The sequence below is a fragment of the Equus caballus genome, chromosome 12 (assembly GCF_041296265.1).
Source record: "Equus caballus isolate H_3958 breed thoroughbred chromosome 12, TB-T2T, whole genome shotgun sequence".
In the NCBI taxonomy this organism is placed as follows: domain Eukaryota; kingdom Metazoa; phylum Chordata; class Mammalia; order Perissodactyla; family Equidae; genus Equus; species Equus caballus.
This window is the reverse complement of record NC_091695.1, coordinates 13,039,257-13,050,634: the sequence shown is the minus strand read 5'-3', so window position 1 is coordinate 13,050,634 and position 11,378 is coordinate 13,039,257. Positions and strand designations below refer to the sequence as shown.

Here is an 11,378-nt window from a genome sequence, read left to right as displayed (position 1 = left end):
TAAAGACTATTGGGATTTTGATAGAGCTTTCATTAAATGTGTAGATCACTTTAGGTAGTATAGATATTTTAACAATATTTAGAGAGGACACAAATTTACACTCAAATACTTCTCACCTTTGCAATATTACAATGAATAAAGGTAAAGCTAAATTTTTTTAGAAAAATAGGATCTTGGATTTTCTTAAAGCTTTTTCCATACACTCACGTATGTGTGATCAATATTAGCTGAAATGGTCTCCAAAAGCCTCTTTATTTTTACTATCGGTCCATCACTCACCTAACCACTTAAAATATTTAAGAAGTATTGAATTAGACATCAGTTGTGCAAGTCCTGGTGCTAGGGCTACGGGAACTATGCAAATTAGCCAAACACTGCTATTATTTCTAAGGAGATTGCAATGTGGTAAAAGACATAGGTAACAATAAAGTAAAGATAATTTAAAGAAACTGTGGTAGGTATAGCGGACATAGTACAGTCATAAAATAATCGACACCTGATTGAATGATGTGACTGGAGAAATGGAATCACATGGACTTAATGAAAAAAAAAGTATTTCTTATATCCATTGTAAAATTGGTATGTTTTTAGTGGGAAGGTTGAAGGCTATTGTTTCAGAAATGAAAGAAACATAAAAATAAAGATAAATAATAGTTAAAATAATTTATTAAACACATTAATGCAATAAATTCAACAGGATAAATAAGAATTGAAATTAAAAAATTAAGTAAAGGACTTCTTTGAGTTTAGTTAGATGTCTGATTTCACTGGACGAAGATTCTGTAGACTTAGGGTAGCAATGACTCACAGTATGAAATAATTTTACCTTCCTGACATTGATCGATCTGGTTCAAGTGTAAGAATTAAAAGTTCAGCGTTTGCTGAAGTTGTTGAAGCATTCACAGGGGAAAAATCAGAACTAGAAACCTAATTAATTGCATGCTTGCATAGTCCAAAACTGTGAGGGTGTAGGCTTTAGCGATTTAAGTCCCAAATATCACTAAGAAAAGTAAAATGTGATCTGTCTATATTGTTCAGCTGACAGCTGTAAACACAGAAAACAAGCTCCTCACAGGTTGGTTTCTGAGTCACCAAATTTAAAAAGTGAAGAATAAAAACGTTACATTTGGAAAAATGGGGAAGCAAATATTTAGAAAGCTGTAACTAAATTTTTTTTACTTACTTCCTCTAGTTATTCGTCTGAAACCTAATGCCAAAAAATGATATTCCTTAATAAAGCAGGGTGAATTCACTTCATTTTTATTAGCAAATGAACAGTTTTACTTATACCTTAGCCCAAATTATGATGAATAATGTTTATTTTTTTAATCAGTGTGGAAAAGTATATGAAAATTTAAGGTGTTTTTCTAGTATTTTTAAATAGTAAAAATTGAGATATCACAATACAAATACTAATTACTGTATATTCAACCCCATACAAACCAGATATCACATTTAATCATCTAGAAAATAATGAGACCATCATTCATATTCCATCAGAGAGACATAGGTGCATGCACACACACACACACACACAGAAGCCTATATACCAAAGATATATTCATTATTTCTATTCAAACCTCTATTTTTAATGAATGAGTCAGGTTTAAAATCTAAAGGGATGGAAACGTACATGTTAAATTCTGTATACCCACTTGTTTTTAGCATTTTTTGCTTTTTCTTGTCAAGGGAAATGTCCTTTGCCACCAGACTGCTCTGACATGTAGGTAATAATAATGAGGCAACTCAGAAATATATTCTAGAGAAAATTTATTAAAATATATTTAATGTCTCAATAAATAGTAAAACAATGTAGACCAAAAACATTAACATCATATTGTTCATTATTTTTGAAACACAAATATGTTCATTGTGTCTGAATTTAATACGTCTTAAGCAAATCATGATTTTTGAAGAATTCACTAAGATTAATCACTTTTAAGCCAAATTGGATATTTATTTTTCAAATATAAGGCTGTATAATCCAGCTTTGTCTTTAATTTAGGCGTCATTTTCGTATTACCTTTGACATGTAATGAGCTTTCAGTTCATGACTGATTGCTGAGATACATCAGTGAGGGTTCACACAAGCCACATATCTTATAGATGACATCTAAATTTAAAATCAAACTTTCTCAAAATCCTGTCCCAGACACTTTAACTTTTGTAAACAACATAACAATCAAACTTGTTTAGGCTATGTTCTGATGATAAAGAATATAGTGTACTGAAATAAGTCCTTTCTGACTTACAGATTATATTTTTGTGCGCATCAAGAAGAGTTAAAACTTTGATCTACCATTTCCTTGATCATTTCTGTAGCATTTTAGAAGAAAAATAAAGAAGAATGAATGAGGAAAATTGCTCTTCTTGGAATGAATTCCTCCTCTTGGAGAAGGAATTCCAGTACCCCTGGAATCAAAGTGATCCTATTTACCATGTTTCTAGTTGTTTACATCATTAATCTTGTTGCAAATCTTAGGATGATCATTTTAGTTAGAAAGGATTCCCAGCTTCACACTCTGGTGTATTTCTTTCTCAGCCACCTCTCCTTCAGTGATCTCTGCTATGCCACAGCAATTGGACCCAAAATGCTGGTGGGTTTCATTGCCAAGAACAAGTCAATTCCCCTCTATGACTGTGCTAGGCAATTCTTGATCTTCTCTACCTTTGTAGATTCTGAGTGTCTACTGCTGGCAGTCATGGCCTTTGATCAGTACAAGGTCATTGGCAGCCCTTGCTCTACACAGTCAACTTGTCCAGCAGAGTGTGCTCTCTGCTCGTGGCTGAAGCTTACATGGTGGGCATCACAGATGCTTCAATAAATACAACATTAATATTCCACTTATGTTTCTGTGGGTCAAATGAGATTAACCATTTCTTCTGTGATGTCCCCTCACCCCCATTGCTCTCTTGCTCAGACACACAGGTCAATGAGTTAGTGATAGTCACCATTTTTGGCTCCATTGAACTGATTACTTTTTCAGGACTTTTTGTGTCTTATTGATATATCACCCTAGCTGTGATAAGGATCCACTCTGCTGAAGGGAGGTTCAAAGCTTTCTTCACTTGCGTCTCCCACTTAACTGCTGTGGCAATTTTTCAGGGAAGTCTACTGTTCATGTATTTCCAACCAAGTTCTTCCTACTCCCTAGATCAAGACAAAATGACCTCATTGGTTTACACCCTTGTGATTCCTATGTTAAACCCTATGATTTACAGCCTACAGAATAAGGATGGGAAAGAGGTACTGAAAGACTTAAAAAGTGGTTCTATTGAAAAGTTTCATGTAAATATTTTTCCTCTGAACTTACACTGTAATACATGAAGATCAAAATTGTTTTGACTAATGTAGGGTGATCCAATAAGTACTTATGCTATCTTATAACCATACCAAAATTTGTCATTCCATACATATGCCATGCTTCATTTTAGGTCTTGAATTCATATTTGGTACTCCCTATTTGTGGAAAAGTTCTTATTTTGCCCAATTTCTATTTTACCAATGTTTCATTTGTGCATTATATAATTTTCTAAAAGTTATTGACTGTATCCAAATACCCATTGCACTTTTGGGTGCTTTGTATTTCATAGTGAATCCAGCACTTTTTAAAAATTTTTTCTGTTTTTTTTCCTGAGGAAGATTCACCGTGAAACACCATCTGTGCCAATATTCCTCTATTTTGTATGTGGGTCACTAAAACTGCATGGCCACTGGTTAGTGGTATAGGTCCGTGTCTGGGACCAAACCTGGGCCACTGAAGCAGAGGGTGACAAACTTAACCACTATGCCACAGGGTCAGCCCCCCTGAATCCAGCAGTTTTTATATTAGTGAGTCTTATCATTTAAAGAAAGTGACAAATAGTAATTAAATAATTAATCAGATTAGAGTCATGTATTGCTTAACAACAGGGATATCTTCTTAGAAATACGTTGTTAGGCAATTTGTCATTGGGCCAACATCACAGAGTATACTGACATAAACCTAGATGGTATAGCCTACTACACACCTAGACTATACAATACTAATCTTATGGGGCCACCATCGTATATGTGGTCCATCATTGACCGAAATATCATTATTCAGTGCATGACTCTATTTATAATAAACCATAATTATGCCACAATGTAAAAGGACTGAACACTATAAACCCAAAGCAGGTTGTTCAGATATAGTGAAGGAAGTTAAAAAGTGCTTCCTCAAAATGGAGAAAATTAATCTGAGGTTTCAGATTAAAAAGTAAGTCGGAGTAAACTGAAAGATGCAAGTAGGTAGAGAAAGCATTCTAGGCAAATGGACCAGCAATTACAGGGGCCCTGAGTGGGCAGAATCATGTCATTTCTGTGGAATTTAAAGAAAACCAATGTGGTAGGTTATAGAGCTGTAATTCACAACCCAGTCACTTCCTCCAGGGGGCTTTCCTTCCGTCCAGTACTCAAGTTTGTTCCACAGACCACCCTGCTCTTCAGAACACTGTTGAATCTATGACTACGTTTTCTAAATCCTTATGTTCAGTGTGAGATTATGAACATTCTGAGTTTATGGGCTGTGTATTTTATCAATTTACCCAAGAAGCAGCATAGCATCTAGGTAAAGAAAGAAAGAAAAAAGAAAGATACCAAAAAAGTTATTTTTTAATATTAATTCATATGAAACCAAAAGTAATCACTGAGGGTCTAGTATGCGACTTGAATTCATTTTTTTTGTATCTTATATGTAAGCTCATAAAGTGGTTGTGGATGCTAAAAGTAATGGAAAGTTAAAAACATACAAATAAATAATTTGGAAAATAATTAAACCAAGGAACTCTTATCTGAATGTATATAAGATATTTAATGATTTCATCTGTGCCTGCTCTAGCTTGATGATGATCAAATCACTAGAAGTGGTTTGGTTAGAAACAGGACAAGGACACACATCTGAAAGATCATACAAGAATCAAGGACACTCATATGTTTGCTACAATTGCACAAGCAATGTCATTCAATATCTAAGGCTATGTAGGTGCCCTTGGAAAATACCTTTCAGTGAAAAAATTTCAGATGGACAGCAAAGCCCAAATAGGACAATGATACTCCTCTGCTTTTTAGGGTGATAGTCTTTTTGGGATTCTGAGACCTGATAGAGGGATATATAAAGGTAGGAAAAAACAATAGGGAAATGTTTCTTTGAGTCATAATATCTCCTCATTCAATCCATGCTATTTTGGACATGTTACCTATGAATTATGTACTACCTTGAACAGCAGTCTGGCAGGAGAGATCAAATCAGACTAAAGCCCAAGCAAAGCTTGGTGTCAATCTCAGAAGTATAAAGATGCCATCGAGTAGCACAACGCTCTCCCATAAAACAACTGTAATATATTTAAAATCAAATTTCATCTGAATCTTGACTCCTATAAGCAAATCTAAGTCTAATATGTGAACTAGAGAGAAGAAAATGTTAAGTCCATTAATGAGATATTTCAAGCTCAATAAAAGAGAGCCTAAAAACGGAATTAATTGACTTTTAAAATTACTTAGTGGAAACATTGGGGAATTCAAGGTTCAGCTAGGGGATGGGTTAATGACCTGCAAGAGATTTCTGTCCTGACTTTCTATAGAAAGTCAGGGAAAGCTGGTATTGAAATATTTTAATCTAATCTGCCTTATCTAACTCAACCCTAACTATTCCCTTAACTCTTTCTCTAACTCACAAGCATCTCATAGAATACTCACCACCAGTTGGTGACAAATATTATAATTTAGATAAAATATTATCAATGGCTGTACATAATGAGTCAATAGTATAGATCTAGTCCCTCACAAGAGTTCCTTATTTCTGACCAGGCATTGGCATCCCTAACCATAAGGGTAACCAGTGATGACTGATTAGGGTCTATGTATAATGATACAAGCACTTAGCTCACTACTGGTGAAAAGCTGGTTAGCAAAATTTCTTAAATCAAAATAGCAAGAATTTTCACTAATTTGATGTATCTAGGTCTTTCCTAAGAGAAAGCAAGCGTAACCTGCTTTAAATCGTCTCTAGAAACACGTTATGAAATGGTAAAGCAATGACAAGAAAATTGGGTCCGAACTCTACCATCAATTTATAGTAATTGTGACCTTCAACAAATCACTTTTTCTCTTTGGGCCTTGGTTTCCACCCAGTCAAAAGATGGATTTGAACTAGATAAACTTTATTGTGCATTCCAGCTACCACATTCTGTATCCATTTTGATATGATTCTCTCGATGCATAATGCAGAAACCAACTTCTGTCTTTGGGGAGATTAAGGAGTATCAGATGAGTGTGACTATATCACAATTCTAGGATAATTTGACCTGAAGTGGAAGTGGCAATGATGACATATAGTTAGATAGCATGGGTTGAAGGAGCCACGATATCGTCCAGTGAGACTCATTTAATTGGCTTTCTGTTCTGCATTTTGATTTTAAGAGACACCTAACAAAAGTAGGTATCCAACTTCATTAGTCATCAGGGGAATCACATACTCTACATAATGGCTAAAATTAAAATGACAGATGATATTAACAACTGGTGAGCATGTGGAATAGCTAGAAGACTCACACATTGATGGTGTGATGATGGAAGTGTGAACTGACATACTGATTTGCACAACTGTATGATAATATTTACTAAACCTAAATTTTGTACACACAGACACACACACATTTCCAGCTCTCGGTTTTATACACAAGATAAGTGAAGGTGTATGTATCTCTACCCAAAAACAAGTATAAGAACGTTCACATTAAAATTATGGGGAATAGAAAAAAAGGGAAACAACTGCCTCGCCACATGAAAATAGATACATGAGTGATTGCATATTTATACAAAAGAATGCTATACAATAATAAGAATGAATTTACTGCAACTACATGCAGCAATGTAGATGGACTGCTCAATTTTGTTGTTGAATGAAACAGTACATGCTATAGGCATCTAATTATGGATGGTTGAAAACCCTATGAAACTGATCTATGGTGATAAAAGTCAAGAAAGTATTTATTCCTTGGGGGTAAGAGACTAGTGACTTAGGAGGGAGCAAGTAGAAGTCTTTGGTGATTCTGATAATGCTCTGTTTCTTGGTCTGCGTGATGGCTAAAGGGGTATTATTTTTAAAGTTTTCTAGCTGTGTACTTATCATTTAAGTATTCTCTCAATATATTTTAGATACCAAAAAGCTTTCCAAAAACAACGTCTATTCACCATCATAGTGTAAGAAACTTCAGAATTTTATTATTATGAATTTTTATCTCTAGTAATGCCTTGTATACACTAATGTTTGCATATTTTTGTAAAATAAATGGTAGAAATTTCATAGAATATTTCAGTGAATAATTATCCCTTTTGCTATTAAAATTGCTGTCTTTTTTGTAAATCAAAATTGTCTTATTCAACTTATGAACTTCTAATATTGGTCCCATCACCAAGGAGATTTAATGAACCTGGTTTTCCTTGGTATCACTATCATGCACTGAGCTAATTCACAACGGCCTGTGACTCAGGGCTATATAGCTGTTTTCTGAAGGAGGGAGGGTATAAGTAGACAATTGCCTACATAGTATTACGGTGGCACCAGGGAAGTCATTTAGATACAGACTTTTTCTCACATACTTATCTCTAATATCTTAATTTCCAACTAAATCATTTTCTTTCATGGTCTTCAATTAAATACAAATTCTTTTAAGAGGTTAGTTAACAAATTTGTAATAATAATGTAGTCCCTAAAACTCAGATTTTAATGGAAAACATTGGAGGGAAGTTAGACTAAATGCTCTTCAGGGGCAGTCATGTTTACGAAGTTAAATTTACGTTCTGTCTAAACCAAGTGCAATTCAGATGGCCAGAGACTTGCCATCACTGGAGACAGAGAAGTACCTGATGAAAAAATTATTTTTTGAAAATAATCAGAATAAAGTGATCAAGGACAATTCCTACTACTTCAAATACGCTCCAGAGCAGTAGATAATGGTAGTGAAACTCTTGGATAACACAAATGCACCAGCATCTTTAGTTTAAAGGGGAGCAAATTATTACAATTTCTTAGTTTGAGCTTGGCTTCAACAATACCTCCTAGGCTAGTAAATTTAGTTACAAAAAGTAACAATAAAAAGTGAAAAAGCTTTGAAATATATCACTAAGAGCCATTTTCCCCAAATCAATTATACTTTGTTTTATGATTTTAAATTTTGATGTGGTCTGGATTTATAGGAACTTTGACAAAAAGGCTATGTCCTTTTCTAGTTCCTAGTGAAGATTTAGAAGAAATAAATACCCGTAAAATTCATGTACCTACACTAGTTGATGCTTATCACTTCATAAATTGCTTTTGTGCACACAAAAATTGTCTGGCTAAGAAAAATAAAACAGATTATATTCAATCTGGAACTCCTTTCTATTTTTCCCCTATGCCTCCATCACTGGCAGAATCTTGCCTTGGTTTAGAAGCAGGCATTCGATGACCAGTCAGTTCTCTTAGATCTCTAAGAATCTGTAGACCGCTGTTTTTGTAAATTTAATATGAACACACTATAACATTTAATGAGAGTAGTCAATTGGTATTTTTTCTTAAAACAAGACTTTTTGCATTATACTGTAGTCAGGAACCTATTAAGAGAAGTGCTTTGGAGTCAGAAAAACATATTGTCTATGAAACTCCAGGAATTTACTGATTAATTCTGTAGAACACTTTTGGAATCTGCATAATGAGGTAATTAGAGACAGCTCAGGAAACACAAGATAATATTTGAAATATGTAATGACAAACATGAAGATGAGTTAAATTAAATAATATATGAAAATCACAAAGCATTTGTTAAGATCTCCATAATGAACTATATTGAATTCATAACTTTTGCCCTCACAAATTCAGTGCTGAATGAAGAGGTGCTTAAAAAACACATTTATAGAAAGGAAGGTAAAAGTACTTTATGGTTAGAAAATTGGAATGCAGTATTTATCTCTCTGTCCCCATGAAGGAGTCCAATGAAAGAGACCAATACTTTTGATCAAGATTCAGGGAGGGTAGAGATTACATTGGTAGCTGTAGGTGAGGGATTTGGGTAGACACAAATTTCACACTTCCAGTAACTTTCAAATCACTACCATGAATAATAGCGCACACAAGTATTTTTGGAAATAAACAGAACTTGGATTTTTTTTAAAAATTTATCCACAGTTTTTTTTTTTTAAGAATCATCCTTGTACATATGAACTACATTTGTAGAAAAGCCCTCAAATTTGTTTATTTCTACTCTGTGTTGAACATCTATCAGGTTCACAATAAAAAACTATTTAACAACACACATGTGCTGAGTCATCAATCACACCAATCCTTGTGTTAGGAATTGTGGGGATGTAGAAAGACATATGAGATGAGATTAAAAACATTCAATAAAGAGCATACTAAGTGTAGTGGATGCTATACAGTCATAAAATCATTAAACTGAGGGTGATTGACATGTAGTTGGAGGAAAGGAATCAGACAATGACTAATGAAAAAAGCAGTAAATAAGATTACCATATGTCTAAATGGGAGGTGAATGAGAGTTTCTAAGAAATGGAAGACACATGATCAACAATAAATATGAGTTGAAAATCATTATGTAGAGGACCTATTTGAATTTTATTAGACATCTGGTTTCACTAGGGGAGGGTATAGATCTATGTGCCATGAACATAACATTAAAATAAATTCTGGTAAATTTATGTCCTTGATCACTTTGGTGATGAGTGAAGAATTGGAAGTTCAGCCTTTGCTAAATTTGTTGCATCATTCACAGGGGAAAATGCAGAAATAGAAATCTAATTAATAGCATTCACACAACACAGAAGAGTGAAGGCAGTTACTTTAGAGATTTAGGTCCCAAAAGTCACTAGGTAGAAATAAAGTGCAATCTGCCTATTGTGTGTGTAACAAAGATAAGAGCACAAAGACTTGCTCATTTCAGGTAAGTGTCTAAATGAACAAATTTAAAGAATATAGGGAAAAATCATGTATTGAAGAATTTGTAAGTGAGTTATTTTATACCTGCCTTATTCAGTTGAATTAATTCCGCAATATAATAACCAAACGGTGATATTTCTTTACTAGCCCTGTATGAATTTGATTGGCCTCAATTGCCATTTCTATGAGAATAGTAAAGATTTAACTTATTTATATTTTAATCAAGGTTGATAAGTAAACATCATTTGTTATCACTGTGCAAGTAATATCATTGTATATGTAAATTTAAGATTTGCTTTACTTTTATCAAAAACAAGAGATAACACATTACAAATACCAATATATGTAAGTCCAAGTGCATACAGACCACATATTATAATATTTAAGTCTAGAAGAAATTAAAAATAAAATCAGAATGCACATTACTATTTTCATATATCAATAGATACATACATGATACTTACACAAATAACGAAACAGAAAATTATATACCTCAGAAACATTCATTTTTTCCTCCTCTCATTTTCATTTTAATGAAAAAGTCAATTGAAAATCTATGATATGTGCTTTTATTCATCATAATCTGCTGTTCTCACTTCTTTTTAGCAGTTCTCTTTGACTTCTGAAGGAGTTTGTGCTTTGGCCAAGATCCTTCATGCAAATGGGTTATAAATTCTGTGGCAAACCAGTGATGGAGAATAGTTCTACAAATCATGGTCATGTTTCAGTAAACACTAAAGACACCATACACCAAAAACAATACAATAATAATGCTCATTTAATGTAATATCTTTGTCAGTGACACATGCAATTACATACTTTTTATTGAGGTAACATTGGTTTGTGACATTACTCAGATTTTAGGAGTCCATCATTATGTATTTAGTTCCATATAGACTACATCATGTTCACCACCAAATGCCTAGTTTTTATTCATCACTGTACAAATGACCCCTTTCCCCATTTGGCACTCCCCCCAGTGAGTTTCTTGAATAATGTAATAAATGTGATCCTTTTGCCAAACATATATTAATCCTGTATCTTCTGGCCTTGTCTCTCTAACTATATTGTGCCTTTTGCATTATTTTGGATGTAGAATGAGCTTTCAGCTCATTCAAATCTACTGCCTGACATTGGCTGACAGGAGCCAAGATGAGTCACATATCTCAGGAGTGAGATGCAGATTTAAAATTAAAGTTTATCAACTTCTAATCTCAGAAATTTTTAGTTTTTTCACAAAACAATAATGCCTCTTTAAAAGTGACACTTGTTGGGCTATATTCTAAGGGCAAAGAAAACAATTTACAGGAACAAACCATGTTCTGTCTTACAGGTAACATTTTTAGAAATCCAGAAGAGTCAAATGCCAAACTATAATTTTCTTGATCATTTTTGCAAAAGTTTACAACAAGGATAAAGAAG

The 11,378-nt window shown here is 33.7% G+C and overlaps 1 pseudogene; it reads left to right on the top strand.

Annotated features, from left to right (window-relative positions):
• Nucleotides 1–2,347: 2,347 nt before the first annotated feature.
• Nucleotides 2,348–3,398, top strand: LOC138914993 (olfactory receptor-like protein OLF2; annotated as a pseudogene).
• The last annotated feature ends 7,980 nt before the right edge of the window (nucleotides 3,399–11,378 follow it).